Consider the following 21,592-nt stretch of genomic DNA (forward strand, 5'->3'; position numbering starts at 1 on the left):
AACTGAGAAAAGTGAAGAATATGCAAGTCAATATGAGCTGGTGCGATTTTGGAAAGTCATATAACGTATCTCTGTCTATGTGAAATCTTCAAAGCCGCTCTTTGACAAAATGTTCTGAATCTTTGTTCTGTGATGACCTCTTCTTAAATGCTTCACCCCTGATATTTTCACTTTAGAAAATATAGATAATATATAGAGTCTGCTTTGTACATTATGTTATTATGAGATATTTCAGTGGAGACAATCACAGAACAAAAGAATCAAGGTGTTAGTAGACAGGAAGCCATTGGTCCTATGAACTCAAAGTTTTCATTTCTTTTTAACTTGCTGGGGCAAAAGAGAGAATCTGTGTTACTACATTATCTTCTATACTATAGTATAGCCCATCATCTGCTCCATTTAATCTATGTGGTATCCCATAGGCTCTGCCACATCTGAAATGGCAGAGCTTATTCATGTTGGGGGCAGATTAGCTTTTTCCTGGGATGGCCTGAACCTTTGCATTGTCTTTTTGCCATGATCATACCCAAAATATTTGCAAGGTGCAATTTAAAAAAAAATCAGGATGGCAGCTACAACAATGCCGCAGAAGTTCGTAAGTCACAAATAAAAAATGAATGGAGCTTCAGTTTTCACTTTTTGGATTTCACCCGTGGTCAACATTCCTGATCATCAGCTTCTCACAATCTGATAATAGCAAGTCTGTCGCTTTCCAGGGGATTTCAAAAGGCACTGCATAAAATTATGAATGACTATATATGCCTTTACAGTCTTAGTCTAGGTGTAAAGAAGCTGTGTAACAAAGGAACAGAAATGACAAGTCCTATTTTTTTAGGTCGAGATCAATTAGAATGTGTTGAAAGGATGATGGCTTTGAGTATAATTAAATATTTAAAACAGTACAACAGCAGCCTAAAACAATGAAGGAAGTGGAATGAAAATGATTAGCAAAGAACAAAACAGAAATAGGAGTGATATTAATTGAAGCTATTATAAAACAATAATGGCAGTCAAAAACCTAATTTCTGTATTGTCAGACCCATTTTGATTAAGTGTTAAATGCTGCTCTTACAAACTGGTCTCAGTTTGTGCTGAAATATTAATTCCTGCCTTTATTCGGCTAATCATCTTTTGTTCTCCAAAATGGTACTTCTATGCCACGTCAAGTAGCACTTTCTCCATTGAGAATAGAATAGAATAGAACAGAACAGAACAGAACAGAACAGAACAGAACAGAACAGAACAGAACAGAATAGAATAGAATAGAATAGAATAGAATAGAATAGAATAGAGCTGGAAGGGACCTTGGAGGTCTTCTAGTCCAGCCCCCTGCTCAAGCAGGAGAACCTATACCGTCTCAGACAAGTGACTGTCTAGTCTCTTCTTAAAAACCTCCAGTGATGGAGCGCCCACAATTTCTGGGGGTAAGCTGTTCCACTGGTTAATTGTCCTCATTGTCAGGCAATTTCTCCTTGATTCCAGATTGCTTCTCTCTTTGGTCAGTTTCCAATCTTTCTTTCTTTCTTTCTTTCTTTCTTTCTTTCTTTCTTTCTTTCTTTCTTTCTTTCTTTCTTTCTTTCTTAGTTTTTATAGGATTAGGAATAAGGTGGGGTCAGGATTGGAGTTGGGATTAGGGTTGGGGTTAGGGTTAGGGTTTTTTAAAAAATAGCATTCTCAATATTTAGCAAACAGCATAATGTCTGGGTTCATGTATTTAAAAAAACAATGAGTAGTAGTTAATTATCATAAACAATATGTTAATTAATCGCTCGATGGTCTTCTTCTTGCTAATATATATTCAACGTTACATATCACATTCCTTTCTCTCTAGCTCATTTTTCTAGCCATTGATAAAAATTATCCCATGTTTTAAAATACACTGAGTCTTCTTTCTCTTTATCTTTAAAGTCAATCTATCCATTTCTGAATACTCTAAAATTTTCTTAATTAATTCTTCAGTTAGTAAATTTTCATTTTTCCAATGTTGGGCAAATACAATTCTTGCTGCAGTTAGTACATTAAAGTTAAATATATACAGTCTTTCTCATAATTTGCTCCTATTATCCCTAACAAAAATAATTCTGACTCAAAGTCTACTTGTTTTTAGTCCTTTTCTGCAACCATAAATGTATTTTTAACCAAAATATTTTTGCTTTAGGGCATGTCCCCCAGATATGGTAATAAATACCTGGTCTTTGTTTGCAATTCCAACACTTGTTTGAAGTATTTTTAAACAGTCTTGCTAATCTCACTGGTGTCATATGCCATCTATAAAACATTTTATATAAGTTTTCTTTATATGCCACTGCTTTTGTTAATTTAGCATTTCTTTCCCATAACTTTTGCCAGTTTTCTAATTCTATATTATATCCAGGGCTTTTTTTCTCATAGAATGCCCAGAATGGAGTTCTGGCACCTTTTTTGGATGGAACCTTGTAGGGTAGGCAAGGCGGGTTGTATGACAGGTGTGAGTTCCGGCACCTTTTTTGTTTAGAAAAAAAGCACTGATTATATCCAAAGTTCTTTGCCCATATTATCATTGTTTCTTTTACTTGTTCTTCCTTCATCTTTAAGCTTAACAGATATTTATAAAGTTTCTTAATCAACTTTTCATCTGTTTTTAATAGTATCTGGTCAAATTCTGTCTGTTCTTTATAAAATCCCATTGTTTTAACATCTTTTTCATATCTCGTTTGGATTTGCAAATATGGCCACCATGATAGATCAATACCTTGTTCTTGTAAATCTTATCTGTCTTTCAATTTCCCTTCATTGTCCAAGATATCTTTATAGGTCACAACTTTGTCGTAATTAATTAAATTTGGGTAAGATAAGATAACCTTTATTGTCATTTTTTTTTTACTGTGGGCACAACGGCACACATCAAAAATGAAATTTAGTTGCCTACTCCCAAAGTGAAACGCATACATGACACACACCTAAAACATACTATGTACAACATATATGTACAACTATGTACAACACCCCTACATATAGATAGCAAATAAATATTAAATATTGTCCATCTTGAATATATAATGGAAGGAGGAAGCTTGAGAGTTCACAAGGTTAATGCTGTATGGAATGAAACTATGGCTGAATCTGGTTGTTCTGCTACAGATACCACAAAGCCTCCTCCAAGAAGGTAACAAGGTAAGCAAAAGCTTCCATTTTTGCTTTTATTTTTTCCCATTCTAAAAGAAGTGTATTTCTTATAAAGTAGTTTTGAAAGTATCTATATATTTTATTCTTCCCATACCACAGAAAGGCATGCCAACCAATTGGTAGGTCATGCCCCTCTAAATATAATAGTCTTTGGTCTCTAAGCATTATCCATTCTTTAAGCCATGTTAAAATAGTTGTTTGGTAGTATAAAATCCCGTCTGGCAGTCCAAATCCTCCACTTTCTTTTGCTTCTTGTAGCATTTTCAGTCTAATTCTAGCTTTTTTTTCCTTGCCAGATAAATTTCAGTATTGTTGTATTCAGTTCATCAAAAAAGGCTTTTCCCAGTCTTTTGGTTTTTTTCGTTTTTCTGTTAAATTAAGGAAGTTTCTCCTTAATTCCAGGTTGCTTCTCTCTTTGATCATGTTCCAACCATTGTTTCTTGTCCTGCCCTCTGGTGCTTTGGTGACTAACGTGACCCCCTCTTCTTTATGGCAGACCCTCAAATACTGGAATTCACCTCTCTCTCTCTCCTGTCTGGGAGACTGCTCTGGCAAACTATTTGCCGGCCAGGTGAGGAATAGCAGCCACGCCTTCCCTGCCAAGAAGAATGAAGCTGGGGGGCTGTCAAAGGGATGTGAGCAGTAAATGGAGACATGACCATGGATGGGGAGAAATGCCCTTGGCAGTATAGCAGCTTTTTCAAATGGAATCAAGGCAAAAATTGAAAGGAAGATTCATATTATAATAGTTAACAGGAAGCTTCACCTTGAAAAAAAGGATTGTTGTTTTTATTTTTAGCTGCATCATTTGTGCATTTCTTTTACACAATTATTGCTTTAGCAGAGGAGCTCATGGAGAATGACTGTAGATTTTTTTAACTATGTAGGTATTATATTATACAACTATAAGGCATCAGTGATTTAATTTATTTGGATACTATCCAACTTCAACTGGATGGTATATAACAAAAAATAGAAAAACAGCACAATAACTCTAAGAGAATAAAAGAGTAGTAGATCTGGCAGTTATACCTACGCACTGTCCATGCACCCTACCTCAAGATTTGGGAAAACAACGAGGCCTTTAAGGCTTTTCAGAATGTCTTCAGAGTGGAAGCCACATGACTATTGTGGAAATCTCATTCCAAAGGGAAGGCACCACAATAAAGAAAACATGATTTTGGAGTCCTGATAGATGATAGTGTTTAATGGGGGGGGGGGGCCTTGAAGCTCACCAATTCTATTGGACTGATACCTAAATGGGACCTTTAATTAACCAGGCCCCATGCTTGATAGGGCTTTATAAATAATAACCAGTACCTTGGATTGAACCTTGGATACTTCACAAAGAAGTATCCCATGAGCATAACAAGACATGCCTATCACTGTCTATGCTGTTGCATTCTAGACCAGTTGAAGCTTCTAAGTGATCTTCAAGAGCAGTCCCAATTTCCTGAGGTGGCTAGGGTGTGAGTGAAGGACTTCCTATCCAGGATTAGGCACTAATGCTGCACTAAATAAATCTGAGCAAAGTCCCTCTTGATCATAGCTGCCACCTGTTCTTTGAGCAGAAGCTATGAATCCCCAAAAATATTGTTACTGCTCACCAACCTTGAATGGTGAAATGCTACTCCATCCAAGAATAAAAATGGAAAATCCCAGAGCCAGAAGACCTAAACATCCACAGCCACTTGGTTTTATCAGGACTATAAGGATAAGACCTCAAGAACATAATTTTTTTTATCTCCGCTTCCTTCTCCCAAAGTCTGCTTTCCTAGGAAGAATTAAATTGGATTGATTTGCTGTTTAATTTACTGATATATTCATTGCTGTTTGTAAAAAGCTGGGCTTGTCTTTCTGTCTCTGCAGCAGACAGAAAGAGGTCGTGAAGAGCCAGCATCCATGTCACCAGACTCGGCTTCCTCTTAAACAAAACTTCTACTGACACCACCTGGGCCCAGCCATGTGTGCTGCCTTCCTTGGGCTGGGCCCAGCATTCAGAGGCATGGATGGGTCTGTTCCATGGCAGCAAAACAAAGTGTCTTGCCAGAAAGCTTTAACAAGGCACATGGGCCGCTTCCAATTCATTCCAATTGCTTCTGCCTTTGAAGTCCTCATTATGGGCTTTTGGGCAGAAGGCTGATATGTAAACTTTATGAAGTGGAAGTGACATAAGGGAGAGCTGCATCCCTTTATTTACCCTGATTGAGACTCTTTACTATCCCTTTCTCATAGGAAAAACAAAATACAATGCTTTATGGTAAAATGATTTAAAGTAAAGGTTTTCCCTGTCCAGTCATGTTCAAATTTAGGGGGAGGTGCTCATCTCCGTTTCTTAGCCAAGGGAGCCAGTGTTGTCCAAAGACATTTCCTTGGTCATGTGGCCAGCATGGCCATACGCCAAAGGTACAAGGAATGCTGTTAGCTTCCCACCAAAGTGGTACCTATTTACCTACTCGTATTTGCCTGCTTTAGAACTGCTAAGTGGGCAGGAGCTGGGGCAAGGAAATTGGGCTTGCAGCCCATCACACAGCACTTAAGTCTCAAACCTGGGCTTTCAGCTTTCCAGCTGACAAGCTCAGCATCTTCAACCTCTGAGCCATTGTGCTCCCTAAAAATGTTTAGGTATGGAAATTCAATGGTATGTGGCCAAACTATGCACTACATTGGGGTCCTGTGATAAAGAACCCACTAGAGATTTGTTTTGCATTGGGACTATGGGAGATGGGATAGAAGGGGAAATGGAGGAAGTAATGTGGGGAGAAAGAGTCAACATGGCTATTCTACAGCCTATGCATCTGGTGCCTGTGGCATAGCCATCACTCTCTGCCTAATGGTAGGGCCGGCCTAAATCCAAACAAATACAAAGAAGGGAGCAAAGGAAAAATTACTCAATCAAAGTCTTATTAGAGATTGTTTACAGCAGACTCTGGCATTGCCAGCAGGGTTGCCAAGTAACTAGGATAAAAGACAAAATAAAACTGTCTAGCCTGTTCTAGTGCCATTAACTTAATCTGCTGCCATTAGTGGATGGCCACACTTATCTTTTAGCATGAAGAGTGTCATCTGTTAATTCCCGAACACCAAAAACAGAATTAGGGAGATTCATTTCAGATATTGGCTATTCAACTTTACCACCTGTATAGAAGTTGGGTCAAGAACTTAGGGGATAGAACAAAATGTTTGCAGAAATCAACTGAGTTGCAGATTGTTAGCAGGATAATACCTGTACTTGCCTGCAGCTCAAACAAGACAAGGCTGGATTGTGAAGAGAACTGGATTAATTATATGTTATACCATTTCAATGCAGTCAACATTTTCTACATTTCCATACCTCAGAAAGGACAGAGCTGGCGGAAGGACCTGCATTATCATATCATTCAAGAGATTGGAGTGAGAAGAATGCTGTCCTCCATGGGATACCTGATGAAATGTTTCTCTCAGGCCTTCTGCAAATGTTTCTCTCGGCTATTCTCATCTTTCCAATAAGATTCCATCATTTCCGTCTGAGAAGATGATTGTCTTCATAGCCATTGCATCATATTTCTGCAATGTACATCTTGGCTTTCCTTATATAGCCATGTGGAAAATAACTCTCTAGGCTGTCAATCAATCAATCAATCAGAATAGAGTTGGAAGGGACCTTGGAGGTCTTCTAGTCCAACCTCTTGCTCAAGCAGGAGACCATACACCATTTCAGACAAGTGACTGTCCTGTCTCTTCTTGAAAACCTCCAGTGATGAAGCACCTACAACTTCTGAAGGCAAGCTGTTCCACTGGTTAATTGTTCTCACTGTTAGGAAGTTTCTCCTTAGTTCTAGGTTGCTTCTCTCCTTGATTAATTTCCATCCATTGCTTCTTGTCCTGCCTTCAGGTGCTTTGGAGAATAGCTTGACTCCCTCTTCTTAGTGGCAGCCCCTGAGATACTGGAACATGGCTATCATGTCCCCCCTCGTCCTTCTCTCCATTAAACTAGACATACCCAATTCCAGCAGCCTTTCCTTATATGCTTTAGCCTCCAGTCCCCTAATCATCTTTGTTGCTCTTCTCTGTACTCTTTCTAGAGTCTAAAACTTTGAGATAGACATTATAGGCACCACTGGGCATAACTGATCCAAAGTCACTCAGTGAGTTTCCATGGCTGAGGTTGTTCTGGCCTCTGGTGCTTTGGAAAATATTTTGACCCCCTCCTCTTTGTGGAAACCTCTCAAATACTGGAATACTGCTATCATGTCTCAACTAGTCCTTTTCTCTAAATTAGCCAAACCTAAATCCTGCAGCAATTCTTCGTATGTTTTAGTCTCCAGGCTTTTAATCATCTTAGTTGCTCTTCTTTGCACTTTTTCCAAAGTCTCAACATTTTTTTTGTAAGGTGCTGACCAAAACTGGATACAGTATTCCAGGTGTGGCCTTACTAAGGCTATTTAAAACTGTGCTAATATTTCATGTGATTTTGATTCTATATCTCTGTTTATATAACCCAGGATTGAATTAGCCTTTTTGACTGCTGCCTCACACTGCTGGCTCATGTTTAAGTGATCATCCAGTAGAACTCCAAGATTCCTCTCATAGTTACTGTTTTTGAGTCAGGTTTCACCTAATCTGTATTTGTACCTTTGGTTTTTCCTGTCTACCATAAGTGTAAAACCATCTAAAACCTTGCTACATTATATTAGCGGCAGTTTACTTACAGGAGAAGACATTTAGTTGGTGTAAAATGCCCCTCCGCAATCTATTAATTTCTTGTTTTTGCAGTGCCTCCATGATATCCCATCTCTCTTCCATAGGGTACTCCAGATTTTTACCAGCATAACCCAGAATGGCACCCAGGGCATTGTTTGGAAAGGGAAGCAGGAAAATTACAATTCTTATTGGACATCTGTAACCCATTCTTCTTCTTGGTGTCTGATTAAACCAAAGACAAGACAAAGTCCTAACTCAGAACTACAAACTTCTGTTGTAAGGAATAGCTAAGATAAGCATGCATCTTTTTATTCTTTTTTTTTAATCAAAAATTGAGAATACTTTTTTACTTTGACACTGTGGAGGCTTAGGTTTGGGTGGAGTTTTGTTTGTTTTTTGTTTTTAAATAACAGCCCACATCCTCCAGCTTTTGTTCAAGCAATAATATTGATGCCATATCATTTCATGGTGCAATCACAGCTATGGAGATTACTGAGAGTTTGAGGCAGCTTTCAAAGCAGCAATGGTTTTCCTGCTACAATTTTATTTTTTCCACTGCAGTGTCCATCCGACGAAATTTGCTACCAGGTAAAATGAATATGGATTTAGGCCTTCCTGATATGCATGTGCATGCCTAAGAGAGAGGAAGGCAGGGACGGAGGGAGGGAGAGAACGTGTGCTGCCATTATGGATTTTTTGCTTCGCTGCATTTTAAGGATATGCTCTAGTTAATGAAAAAGAGGCTCTGATGCTGACTGGCTTTATGGCTACTTCTAAGGATGACTTAAAAAAAACACAGCTTCATTGCTTGCTTACACAAATCTCTCCAATGCCTTTGCTTTCATTGTTTTCAACAAAGGTATAATAATGTTATGTTCATTCTTTTTCAAATATGTATCTGAAAGAAAGGAAGAAATAGCCTTGGATGAGGAAATCATATGGCTAGCAGGGAGATGCAGTGGGGGATATGCAATCCTTTTCAAAGCTTGCTGCAATCAAGGCAAGAAGAAGTCATGCATTATTTTTTTCAATTTCATCCTGCCCTTTTTTTCTCTCCTCCCTCCCTGTATTATAATCAAATAATCAGTATTAGAGTCAGTGTGGCAAAGACTTTTCTATGAGCACACTAAAGCCTAGGTCCAGTTTTCCTCACCATATTAGGTTGAGTTTTATGGATACCCTGGCTTTGTAAATATCAGCCTCATTGGTGGACCTTATTTTCTGCAAGCAGCATAACTCTCATTCCCTCACACCTCAATCATAATCTGAATACATTCTTAGTCATCTTTGGTCCTGTCTTTTCTAGGTTGGGGGAGGGGGTTAGAGTCTTTTCCCTGATCGGATATTTAGAATTTATTTGAAGTTACTCCAGCAGTTTCACAAATCACGCTCACATGCCAACTTACCTCAACAGATAAAATGGGTAAGACATAGCAAAAGAGCTTTTTCACTTGTGACAATGCCACCACAATTATAGAGTTACAGAGTTGAACCCCAGATTGGAACATAAATAATAATTTGCCCAAGTGTCACAAAGGAAGAAAACGGTACCGAGGGAGAAATAGTAAACTGTTTTTGGTCAGTTTTGTATGACTTACATAGGAACCAGAAATTAGAGCACTGGGATTATTTAAAAAAAAAAAAAAAGCAGCAGATTGGCCTATGGCAGTGTTTCCCAAACTTGACAATTTTAAGGCATGTGGACTTCAACTCCCAGAATTCCACAGCCAGCATCGCTGGCTGTGGAATTCTGGGAGTTGAAGTCCTCATGCCTTAAAATTGTCAAGTTTGGGAAACACTGGCCTATGGCACGGGTAGGCAACCTTGGCTCTTTTATGACTCGTGGACTTCAATCCCAAGGTTGCCTACCCCTGGCCTATGGTATTCCTGAAAAGTGAATTTCAAATTTGAAAGGGTGCTAATTTTCCTATGAACTACTTATTTTACTTTTGAGGATAAGAGTAACTATAGTGTTGAATTAAGTTATTAATAAATGGGTGGACTCATCTAGGATACACATGGCAATGTAGGGATGATGGTGATGATGATGGTGGTGGTGGTGGTGATGGTGGTGGTGGTGGTGGTAATGATGATAGAAAAGTAGAACTATTGGTTTAAGCTCAACTGTAACATTAAAAACCAGTAAACAAAATCACTTGATATTCCCAAAAGGAAGAATTTGTGTACCTAGACAGATGACCCTCTGAACACAGATGTTACAGAACGATTTCAGGGAAAAGAAAGAAAGAGTTATCATAGGGTTCGCTAAGCATTTTTTAATTCATTTCTAACGAAGTTGCCAGATTATCTCACTACTCATCACAATGGGGAAAATATGGCTCGGAGCATCCTTGTGCCTCATTCTGAATATCCTGACCACATTGCTAATAATCTGCTTTGGACAGAGACATATTAAATTCTACCATTTGTTTAAAGTAATAAGAGTATAAGGTTTGCCAATTTGCTGCCATCTGTCAAGAATTCTTTTTCCTTGCATGCTTTACATCCTGTAACCTATTGACTGAACATTTTGTAACTGTTCCTATTTCCTCATTCTGTTATTGTAACTGCTTGTCTGTAATGATGTAATTATCTGATATCTTGCACCTTATTACAATACATTTGACAGCAGCAGACCAGGAGTTTTAATAAGTCCTCATTTGGTTCAGACAAAGCTTTTTTGTACAGTGTCTCTGGTGAAATGCTGGCATCAACAGTAACAGGCACTTCCTAAGTAACTAAGACCTTGTAGGTCAGAAAGGTCTTATAATTCAATCAAGTAGCACCACTTCTCAAACATGGATAGCCTACTATAAACAAAAAACATGTTATCTAGCTGTTGAAGACACGCTGAAAGTCGTTCAAGTATCCAAGGCCAAATGAGACAAGACTTTTGAAAGTGTTGCAATTACTTGGCATGGTCCTAAAAATATACCTAGAGAGAGCGAATTTGGTGTGGTGGTTAGGTCACCAAGACCTTGAGTTTTCAAAGTGGAAGAACAAAGGTTTTCTAGGGCAAAATCTTAAAAAAGACAATATGTTTTTAAAAGTCTTTTGGAAATAAAAGGATCAGCGAAACATAAGGAAAAAAATTGATTAACACATCTGTGCTAAATAATCACTATATTATACAGTTCCTTCAACAGTAGCAGTGAGTTTTACTATGTTGTTTGAAAACAAGTTTCATTCAGAAGTAAGGGAGGGAAGACCAAACATTATTGATTATGATTGAAAACTCCAACTTAATTCTTTTAAAGCAAAAAAGCTATTATTTATGATTTCTGGTGCTAGTCAATGGAAGAGAAAGGCAGGATGTTTGCATTACAATGGAGCTCAAGATGATTCTGGAAGCCTGTGTTTTAGTGAAAAGCAGGCTAATTTTCTGAGAAAAGCTCAAGCTGAATCTTGTGACTAGTTCTCACCCCTATTACATAACCATCTCAAGCGGGATTCTTGATGGCTTTATAAATATAGATATGCAGTGTCAAGGTTCCAATAGACAAGACCAATCAAATCAGAACTCCAAGGCTTGAGATTTCCCCAAAGAACATATTTATTGGTTACATAGTATCATCCCCATCAAAAGTGAAACCAAGTCTGAAGTTCCCTTCAAAGAGAAACAATATTACAAAGTTAACTTCCCACCCCAATGCTATGCAATCAGCTACGTTCCCCAATAGAAGAGTTTGTTGGGCTTTCTAACCAAATGTTCACGCCCCCATCTTACTGACAGGAATGACCTTGGTTCCCATGGGACAGTAAAATGTTTAGACTAGTAGAAATCCTCCACACACCCTCCCATTCTTGTAGCAACCTAGAACAAGCAAAATGGCTACAGCCAAGTTCATTGTAGAGTTAGCATGCAGTTTTTCTGAAACACTACAGTTTCATGAAGCTACTTCTCATACCAGCTAGTAGAACCTAGAACACATATCTCATGATATGCATAGCAGACATTCCCAATTATATCCTAAAAACACAGAAAACATAGAATCATATGGCTGGATATGGCTATGGATAGGACATATTATTGCACTTCCTACTTCTACTGAAAAGGTAAAGATTGATTCTTTTAAAACTAGAAGCTACAAACTAGAAACTGTGAATTAAGGCCAGAAAAAGCAAAATATTAAGGTAGTTCCTTCCAGTCATGGATTAAATTTTGGGGATTTTCAAAAGCCTGGGAACCCTAGGTGACTAAAGCAGAAGAATCAGTAGTATCAAGATTCCTTTTTAAAAAGAGATAAGCAACAAATGCAGAATGGGAGCTGCAGAATGCCTTCCTATAATCTGCATTTCTTGGCATTTCCAAATATTAACCAGTTCTGCTCTGTTTGGCATTTTCAAAAACAGAATCAATGCTGCTCCTAATTCTTTTATATTATTTTTCAGTAAGTTGGTGGTAGTTCTGGGATCAGGTTCCTTTGAAAGTCATTGAAGCAAGTATGCAATTGTCAGTTTCTCACCATCCATTTTTACCTGAATGCAGAACCTTTTTTTTTAATTAAGTTAGCTTGATAGGCTTTGAAAAAAAATGAGGTATATGTTGCATGGAGAACATTGTTTATGTTAATAAATGAAATTGTGAAACTAGTAAGATATATTTTTGTAAGTCATCCATGGTAAGCAAAGAAACAGTTCTGTATATAGTCTTAAGAGGCAAGAGGAGAAGGCTGGAGTGTGATAATATTTATTACTGCTGAAAGATAAATTGGAGTATGAGGAATTTCCTAGTGCAGTGGTAGATCAGATTAGTATTCTAAGTTGCCTGATGTTTTCCTTTCCCCTGTGCAACCATTTCCTGAATAGTTTAGCTCCTATTTTGAGACAAAAATGTATCCATGAGAAATTATGGTGGAACTTTAATGATACAGTAAGCTTGATCCATTGAAGGCCTTGGCTGACAAACTCCAATTGTGTTAAATCAATGGATCTTATTGACCACAAAATATCTCCTAGTTACCTGAGAAAAGTGAAATTTAATCTATGAAACGAGGTTAGTTGTAGCCAGATTGCTGAAACTTAGAGCTCTGGAAATATTTTTACAATGCATTCTAGTAACCATATGAGAGGAGAAGTATGCTTGCAGTATACTTGGAGTGGATTGCCATTTTGTTATATCTGTTCACACATCAATCAATGCAACAATTGCAAATGCAAGTCATTGCTAACTGTTTAAAGGCAACTAAACCCTAGCCAAACTACTTCCCCATAGAAAGTGTCTGGGATTCAAGTTGCTCATAGCATTGGTATGTAATATTATTTGCCCCATATCTGTCTCTCTTGCACAATAGTGATCAAGTTCAAATATTGCAGAAATCATGGGAATGTTAACCTAAACATGATGTCCTAATTTTCATGCAGGATTTGTTTGTTTGTTTGTGAGAAAAATCTCTTTTAGTCAGTGTTGATTCCTAGTAACTGCTTAGATTCATCCTTGCAGTTTTCATGACAAGATTTTCGGAAGTGTTTTCTCATTGCCTCCTTTCTAGGGCAAAGAGAGAGAGAAACTGGCCCAAGGTCATCCAGAATTCATGTCTGAGGTAGAATTAGAACGCATAGCCACCCAAGTTCTAGCCTGGTAATCCTACAGCAAACATGACCTTCACAGTACTAAACCATAAAATCCAACTGAACAACAATGGTGGTTGGATTCACACAACATGGAATACCAAAACCAAATCACTTCTATTACGAGACACACACGAACAGCAAAGGCACTTCATATGTTTATGGACTGGAAGAAAAAATATTTGAACATATATGCTTACATAAATATGCATATGAACTCCAGAATTGCACAAAAAGAGGAATGAAGGAGAATGGTAGATATTTGCTCTTCAGTAAAATACACTTGCACTATTCTTCCAGAATTAACTTCAGTGTTTAAAATTATGTCTGAACCCCTGATCATTACAATCCTTAAACAAAAGATTCCATCGCAGACAAAAGCCAAATTCCCAGCTAAGCTATAATGGCCATCATTGTGCCAATAGAATTTAAAGAGTGGTCCATTCTTGCAAAGCATCTTTTTCGTTTAGTACTGAATGAAATTGCCTGGTTCTATTTGTCCTCAGAAGCCAGGTACCAATGTGCACCTGAACAGGGAATTGTTGAAAAGAGGCCACGTTGTTTATTGGAGGAACAAAAATCCCAAGTCTGTTATTTGTGGAGGCAGATAACAATTATCTTTGTCGTTCATCTTGTTGGGCATTTAACAAATCCTAATCCTGTGTGCTCCAGTTTGGATTTCTGTTGGTACAACACAAGAATTGGATAACTTGTTCTTTTTGCCTAATACAATTAGATAATTTTATATTGTTTCATCAACTTCTTCTCATATGACTTAAGTATCAAGCTTGCATGTCTGGGAATAAATTTAATGCTTGCCCACCCACATGTTCCGCTTAAATTGTCAGCTAATCTGTCATTATATCAGACCTTGCAGCCTGGGATTTGCCACTGAATTGCTGTGCACTTGGTATGTTTTTCAGACTGAATTGCCTGCAGTATGCTTGCTTATATATATTGTAAGAGTCTGACAGGGATAGGGGCTGAGAGTGGGGTTGTTAGGTGTACAAAAATAGTCAACTTTAAATGAATGTATCCTGATGGATGTCTGGTCTATAGGAGAAGTGTGTTTCTGTGGATATGTGTTCCTCTGTAATGTTCACCTTCTGATAAAGACAGATTACACATGTGACAAAGGCAAAATACACTTATTAAATCAGTTAAATGCAAAGACAAGAAATCAGTATGGCTGATTTATGTATGGGCAGTGGTGGGATTCAGCCAGTTCGCACCAGTTCAGCAGAACCGGTAGCTAATTTTTTTGTTGCCCAGGCCCAGAATGGATTTCTGGAAGCGGCATCCACACAGAGAACCGGTTGTTCACATATTTGAATCTCACCACTGTGTATGGGTCTGTGTCCATCAGAGACTTATTTAAATAACTGCCTTCAGAAATATTTTTCAAAATTAATATTGCCCAAGTATGACATAGGATGCATTTTAAAATATACCTTATACTTACAATCGTGTATATATGTAACATGTATGATATATAACATACTAATTTCTCTGTGTATTGATTTGAAAACTGCTTGTGCAGTTCATTTCTCATCTCCTATTTTAATAAGCATTCCATCTTAGCTTTCTTAAGTCTAAACATTGCAAAAAAAAAATCATTACTAACTTTCTGTAAAACTTAGTGACCAGCCATTCCACTAGCAGATATCACATAATAGAGGCATCTGAACCACAAGATGTGTGGCAAGTAAATTGGATACATGAATAAATCACAACTTATTTAACCACAGATTATTGACTAAGCCATAATCCATGGTTCACTTATAATGCTAAATGCAAACATGATTTACAAGCCTTAGTTGCTTGAAAATAAACTAAAATTAAATAAACATTACAGATGGTCCCAAAGCAAATATGAACTGCAAAAATCTAGATAAGCATAGAGGGCAGAAAAGTACCACATTTTTTAAAAGCCCAACTTTCGTCATTCTTTTCATATTGTGGATATGTATTAACCTCCCCTACCAAGACCTCTCACTCCTTTTATACATTTCAATATTAAAAAGCATGTCTGTTTAAGAATACACCCAATTCCATCTATCTTTAAAAAAAAATTAAGCCACTCCCCACTTTTGTACAAATCAGGAAAAACAGCACATTTTCTAATATTCAGTACCACTTACAACCGAAAACATCTCTAGAAAAGCAAATAATTCCATCCATGCTCAAGCAATTGCATGGGATTTCATAGTTTCATTAAGATTATAATTTGAGATAGTGCCCTAAAGTTTGATTTCTGAAAGATAGAGATACATTCACATTTTAGTAAAAACATACACATTTGTATGACTTATCTTGGGGTTTGTTTGTTTGTTTTTTGGCAAAATTTCAGAAGAAGTTTGCCCTTGCCTGCTTCCTGGGTCTGAGAGAGCGTGACTGTCCCAAGGTCGCTCAGTTGCCTTTGTACTTAGGTGGGATTAGAACTCAGTGTCCTGATTTCCACCTTGATGTCTTTACCATTTCACCAAACCGGCTCCTGTATTATCTTTTACTTTCTCTTATATGATATTTGGAGCAACAAATTTGGTGTCTTTTATCAGAAAAATAACAGGCTGTTCTCACCCTACCTCCAATCTTCATGAAGGGTTTTGAGAGCAGCATGTGCCTCAGTAATGATTTTCGCAATTATAGAAGTTAAGTGTACTTCCTATAATTCCCAACCACAGCCACAGCTCTTAGAGAAATATATTTAGAACAGAGAAACAGCACCACATACTAAATCCTCATGCTACCTGGGCAGCTAAGTAACCATGCATCTTGCCATAAGTCAGTAGTATAACAGGAAAATGTCAAATGGCTTCCCTTGAGGTATGTGCCAGGAAAAATGCACTACTGTTCTAAAATGACATTCAGTGAGTCTCCTTGAGGCCCACAGTGAGAATGAAGAAAACTGACCTTTTCCACATTGTCACATATCTTGCGATGTTTTGGAAAGGGTGCAGAAGTCTAGAGATCCAGATTCAGATCCACACTTGATCATAGATCTCACTGGATGAGCTAGTCATTCTCTCCCTTAGTTCAAATTACTTCACAGGGTTGTGCTATAGACATTATAATAGGGATACTTCCATTTATTCTAAGTTCCAAGAGAAAAGTCAGTGCCTCAACTACAACTACTTTTATGCTTCAGAGGTTACTGGAGGAAATAGATTATCTGTAACTTTTTAACCAGGTTTCAGACTAGATTTAGTATTGAGATGGGGCAGATGACTCAGAAGGGGGGTAGTGCATCTTTTCTGATCATTCTTGAACCCTCTATGGCTTTTGTCTCAGAAGAGGTGTCAGAGTAATTCCTCCTCATTGGGGGCTGGTTCCAGATAGCATGGGTGAAGGAAGAGAAATTTAGTCCTAAAACTCTGCTTTGTGGGGTTCTTCATAGTTCTCCACTATCTCCACTGCTATTTAACATCTACCTCATGGGTACATCATTGCCTGGGCCACATTGACTGAAGAGGAATTGTCTAGGGTGGTATGTAAAATATACAATATAGTTAATGTATATAAATCATTAAATAATGTTAAAAGTTTGTGATCTTTTTTTAAATTTTTTAAATTTTTATTTTTAACCAAGAAAACAAAACAAAACAAAGCAAAACATAACACACATACAAACGCAGTATATACTCCCCCCTTTTTAAACAGCGATTACGTAACGGTAATCTTCTATTATTTATATTTCCCCCCTTATTCTTCATTAGAATATTTGTCCTTATTGCCCCGTTGTTTCTTATTTACATTTGTCTTCCTTCATATTCTACTTCTTACTAAGAATAATTCATATTATTATTATTATACATTATTAAACACATATTTTCACTTTTGACCTTTCCATATTTTTTCTCCTCTATTATTTCAAGTCTCCAACCAGTCATACCACTTGTTCCATGTTACATAGTATTCTGTATCTTCCTTTTCTTTTATCTCTTTTGTTAATTTGTCCATCTCAGCACAGTCCAGGATTTTTCTTATCAATTCTTCCTCTGATGGTATATTCTCATTTTTCCAGCACTGTGCAAAAAGTTTGTGATCTTATGGGGCTGCATTAGTAGCTGTCCAGGGTCACATGCCTGATCTACACCATTGGATGATGTTATCTATCAGAATGGGATCAAGTATCACTTTTAGTTCAGGTTTGTCACAGTGTGATAGAACTGGAGGTATATTTTGATTTACAAGGATGGCAACTGATGCAGAGAAATACAAAAGTGGAGTTTTTTATGCTTTCTGACTAAAAATAGTGATGCTATTTATAAAGACTATGTACAACAGGTATCTATGCACAATCCCAGCTTTCATCAGGTGTCAGGTTGCCTTCTAAGTCTCCTTCCTCATGACTTTCCCTTCTAGCTCTTCTGCTGAATGCTTCAGTTCCTCCCTCTTCAACTCTTTTTTCCAACCATTTCTGGGCTTATGAAGAGAGAATGAAAGGAAAGGAATGCTCTGGATTTATACTTATGTGTCAGCAGAACCTACTCAGCCAAACACCTCTCCCTCCATTGGGGATGAATCTCTCTCAGGGTATTCTGCCCAGTCCTTCTCCAGAGACCAGGGCTTTGCCAATGATAGCCAATTCCTTTCTTCCCATTTTGTATCTCATATGAAGTTGCTGTCTGTGGACAGCCCAATTCCTCTTTCCCATCTTGGGTCTTGGGCAAAGGTGTCCTCTTTCAAAGATTTCTTCACTTCCTTTCCTTCAGGGAAGTCACTTATTCTTCTCCTTTTCTGGCCAGGAACCACACAGCTCCACGCACTTATATAACTTCACTTTCCAAATTTTCTCCCCTCAGCCATTCAGAATTTGACTGACTTTTTCACTCCTCTCTCTCTCTCTCTCTCTCTCTCTCTCTCTCTCTCTCTCTCTCTCTCTCTCTCTCTCTCTCTCTCTCTCTCTCTCTCTCTCATTCTCTCTCTCTCCAATTTTGGGTTAGATCAGCAGCATGTGCTTCAACAAGGGACCCTCTCTAGTTCTCTAGAAAGTAAAGGCAAAAGTGGGGGAAATGCTTTCAGAGTTGCAAGATTTTGTTACTGTAACCTTAAAATAAAAGTAGCATGATTACTCATGGTTTTGTTTCTCTGCCTGGACTACTCAAAGGACTGACATCTGCACTTACTTCCTATAGGCTCCTGGATGCTATTCAAGATATTGTTTACCTGTAGGTTATAAAGCTCTATGTGGCCTGGGGCCTGGTTATTTGCAAACTCATCTATCTCCAATTGTTTCTACTCATCCCATGAGATGTGACAGAGTGGCTGTGTTTTGCATTTTTTTCTGTGCAACACTACCACCTAGTGAGACTTGGAAAGCATGTCTTCTTTGTCCCACCCTCATGAGATTCAAATGGCCCCAACCCCATTGGCCTTCTGTAGGCCTTGAAAAACCTAGAATTCCTGCTCAGGCATGATATTATAACTGCTTGAAGCATGTGGATATGGTTGCAGTTTGACCTGGATTGTATTATTGTATTATGTTTTGTAGATTTTATGTTCACTAGTCATGCTTGCTTTTATTCACACTACGTAGGTGGTTTAGTGTCACAAGTCATGAGTTGGGAGCATTACAAATAACTTCAATCAATAAGCAGACTAATTACAAACATCTGGCCAAACATCTTAATACAAGCTGGACAGTACTTTTCAGGATTGTCTTGTGCAAAACCAAATATGGGACTCTTGATTGAGGAGCTACTTTCATATTCTGGTTCCTCTTATGTTAGCACGAATGCACACATTCTTCTTTGTTATATTATTTCAGGAGGCTGCTGCTACTGTACAGCAATCAATATCAGGCTCCCTAAGTCAATCCAGACAATGTCTGCCTGTTGCTTAGTCTGGCATCATTTCCTCTGACCTTCATCTCTGGCCATTCTTGGTCAGTGAGGTGTAAACATGGGGAGGGAATATCTCTCCCATCTGTTCTAACTGAATTAGACCAATATCTAACTCAGCCATTAGAGAAAGGTACGCTGTAGTATTAGCAAAATTAAACTGGGGAATAGATTAACCTCTCATTTTTATTATTGTTCTGTTGGTAAAACAACACAAAACAATTTTGTTTATGAAAGAATGTGTGGATGGTGGGTTTTGCCTTAAAAACCAAAGCTGAACAAAATTGTTACCTTTCTGCAGTGGCCAATTGCCAACATGACATAGCTGCCTGCTGAATGATGAGGCATCCATCAGGGGAAAAAATGGCAGTCCTAATTTAATATCATATATATTGCTTACTTTTCAGAAATTCAAATACAGCATAGCTACCAAATATCCTTTGCCCAAATTCAAATTATGTTCCCCTATTAATGAACATGTCCATATTTTATCCATAAAAACAGTGAAAGTTCTTAAATAATGTTATTCATTCTTAATTAATTGAAATGAATTCTCATCCATCCAAAATTATATTGAGATCCAGAAAGTAGCAATAAAGCAGGATAAGTGAAAGGAGATATTGGCATTCAGGTTTATTAACATGGAGAGACAGACTTAGATGTTTGGTTGAGTGCATTCAGTCTATGCCAGCCTGCCAATGAAATAGATTTCATTTCTGAATAAATTCCTCCAAAGAGGTTTGTGATTTTTTCATCAAAGTGGGGAACAAAATACAGCACACTCTAATTCTTACCCAGTGAAAGTTCTAGAGCAGTGGTTCTCAACCTTTTTATACGGCGACCCCCGGTCACACAGACATGGTGCGCATGCACGGCGCCGCCCCCATGCGCGGCGTGCATGCATGGCGCCGCCCCCTGAGGGGGAAAAATGGTGGATCGCGTTGTTTGGCGACCCCCGTAAAATGGTCGTTCGACCCCAAATGGGGTCGCGACCCATAGGTTGAGAACCACTGTTCTAGAGAAATCCAAAACTTGAGAAATCCAATGGACAAGGCAATTTGTTGTTGTTAATTGTGAAGTCGTGTCCGACCCATCGTGACTCCATGGACAATGTTCCTCCAGGTCTTCCTGTCATCTACCATCTTCTGGAGTCCATTTAAGTTCACACCTACTGCTTCAGTGACTCCATTCAGCCATCTCATTCTCTGTCATCCCCCTCTTCTATTGCCCTCAATCTTTCCCAGCATTAAGCCCTTCTCCAGTGAGTCCTTCCTTCTCATTAGGTGGGTTTCAACTTCAGGATCTGGCCTTCTAAAGAGCAGTCGGGGTTGATCTCTTCTAGGACTGACCAGTTTGAACGCCTTGCAGTCCAAGGGACTCGCAGGAATCTTCTCCAGCACCATAGTTCAAAGGCCTCAATTCTTTGGCGCTCAGCCTTTCTTATGGTCCAACTTTCACAGCCATACATTGCAACTGGGAAAACCATGGCCTGGACTATACGCACTTTTGTTGGCAGGGTGATGTCTCTGCTTTTTAGTATGCTGTCTAGATTTTCCATAGCTTTCCTCCCCAGGAGCAAGCGTCTTTTAATTTCTTGGCTGCAGTCCCCATCTGAGATGATCCTTGAGCCCAGAAAAATAAAATCTGTCACTATCTCCATTTCTTCCCCATCTATTTGCCAGGAATTGAGAGGACCGGATGCCATGATTTTGGTTTTCTTAATGTTGAGTTTCAAGCCAATTTTTGCACTCTCCTTCTTCACCCACATCAAGAGGCTCTTTAGTTCCTCTTCACTTTCTGCCATTAGAGTGGTATCATCTGCATATCTTAGGTTGTTGATATTTCTCCCGGCAATCTTAAGTCCAACTTTTGTTTCATCTAGCCCTGCCTTTCTCATGATGTGCTCTGCCTATAAGTTAAATAGGCAGGGTGACAGTATACAGCCTTGCCGGACTCCTTTTCCAATTTTGAACCAATCAGTGGTTCCGTGGGACAAGGCAATATCACTTTTTTATTCACCCCTAAATGCTAGTCAAGAATTTCTAATTTGGGATTGACTTGGGACTTCATCATTGAAACAGGTGGCTTATACATTCATACATACCTTTTTTTTTCTTCTTCCCATTCCATTGCATGAGGAAGAGTTTTGGAGAACTCAAAAGCTTATATCATCCTGTGAGCTCATTTTCTCATTCACCTAAACATATCCTAATAAATAAACATTTTTTTCACCACCTGCTTAAAATGTTGCCTTTCTCTCATCTCTAACTCTCAGCTGAAGTTGTATTTGCTATTAAAATGGTGCTTTTACTATTCGTGCTAGTGATGTT

This window comes from Crotalus tigris, unplaced genomic scaffold (genome assembly GCF_016545835.1).
Source record: "Crotalus tigris isolate CLP2741 ecotype Arizona unplaced genomic scaffold, ASM1654583v1 scf7180000020033.632256, whole genome shotgun sequence".
NCBI classification, from domain to species: domain Eukaryota; kingdom Metazoa; phylum Chordata; class Lepidosauria; order Squamata; family Viperidae; genus Crotalus; species Crotalus tigris.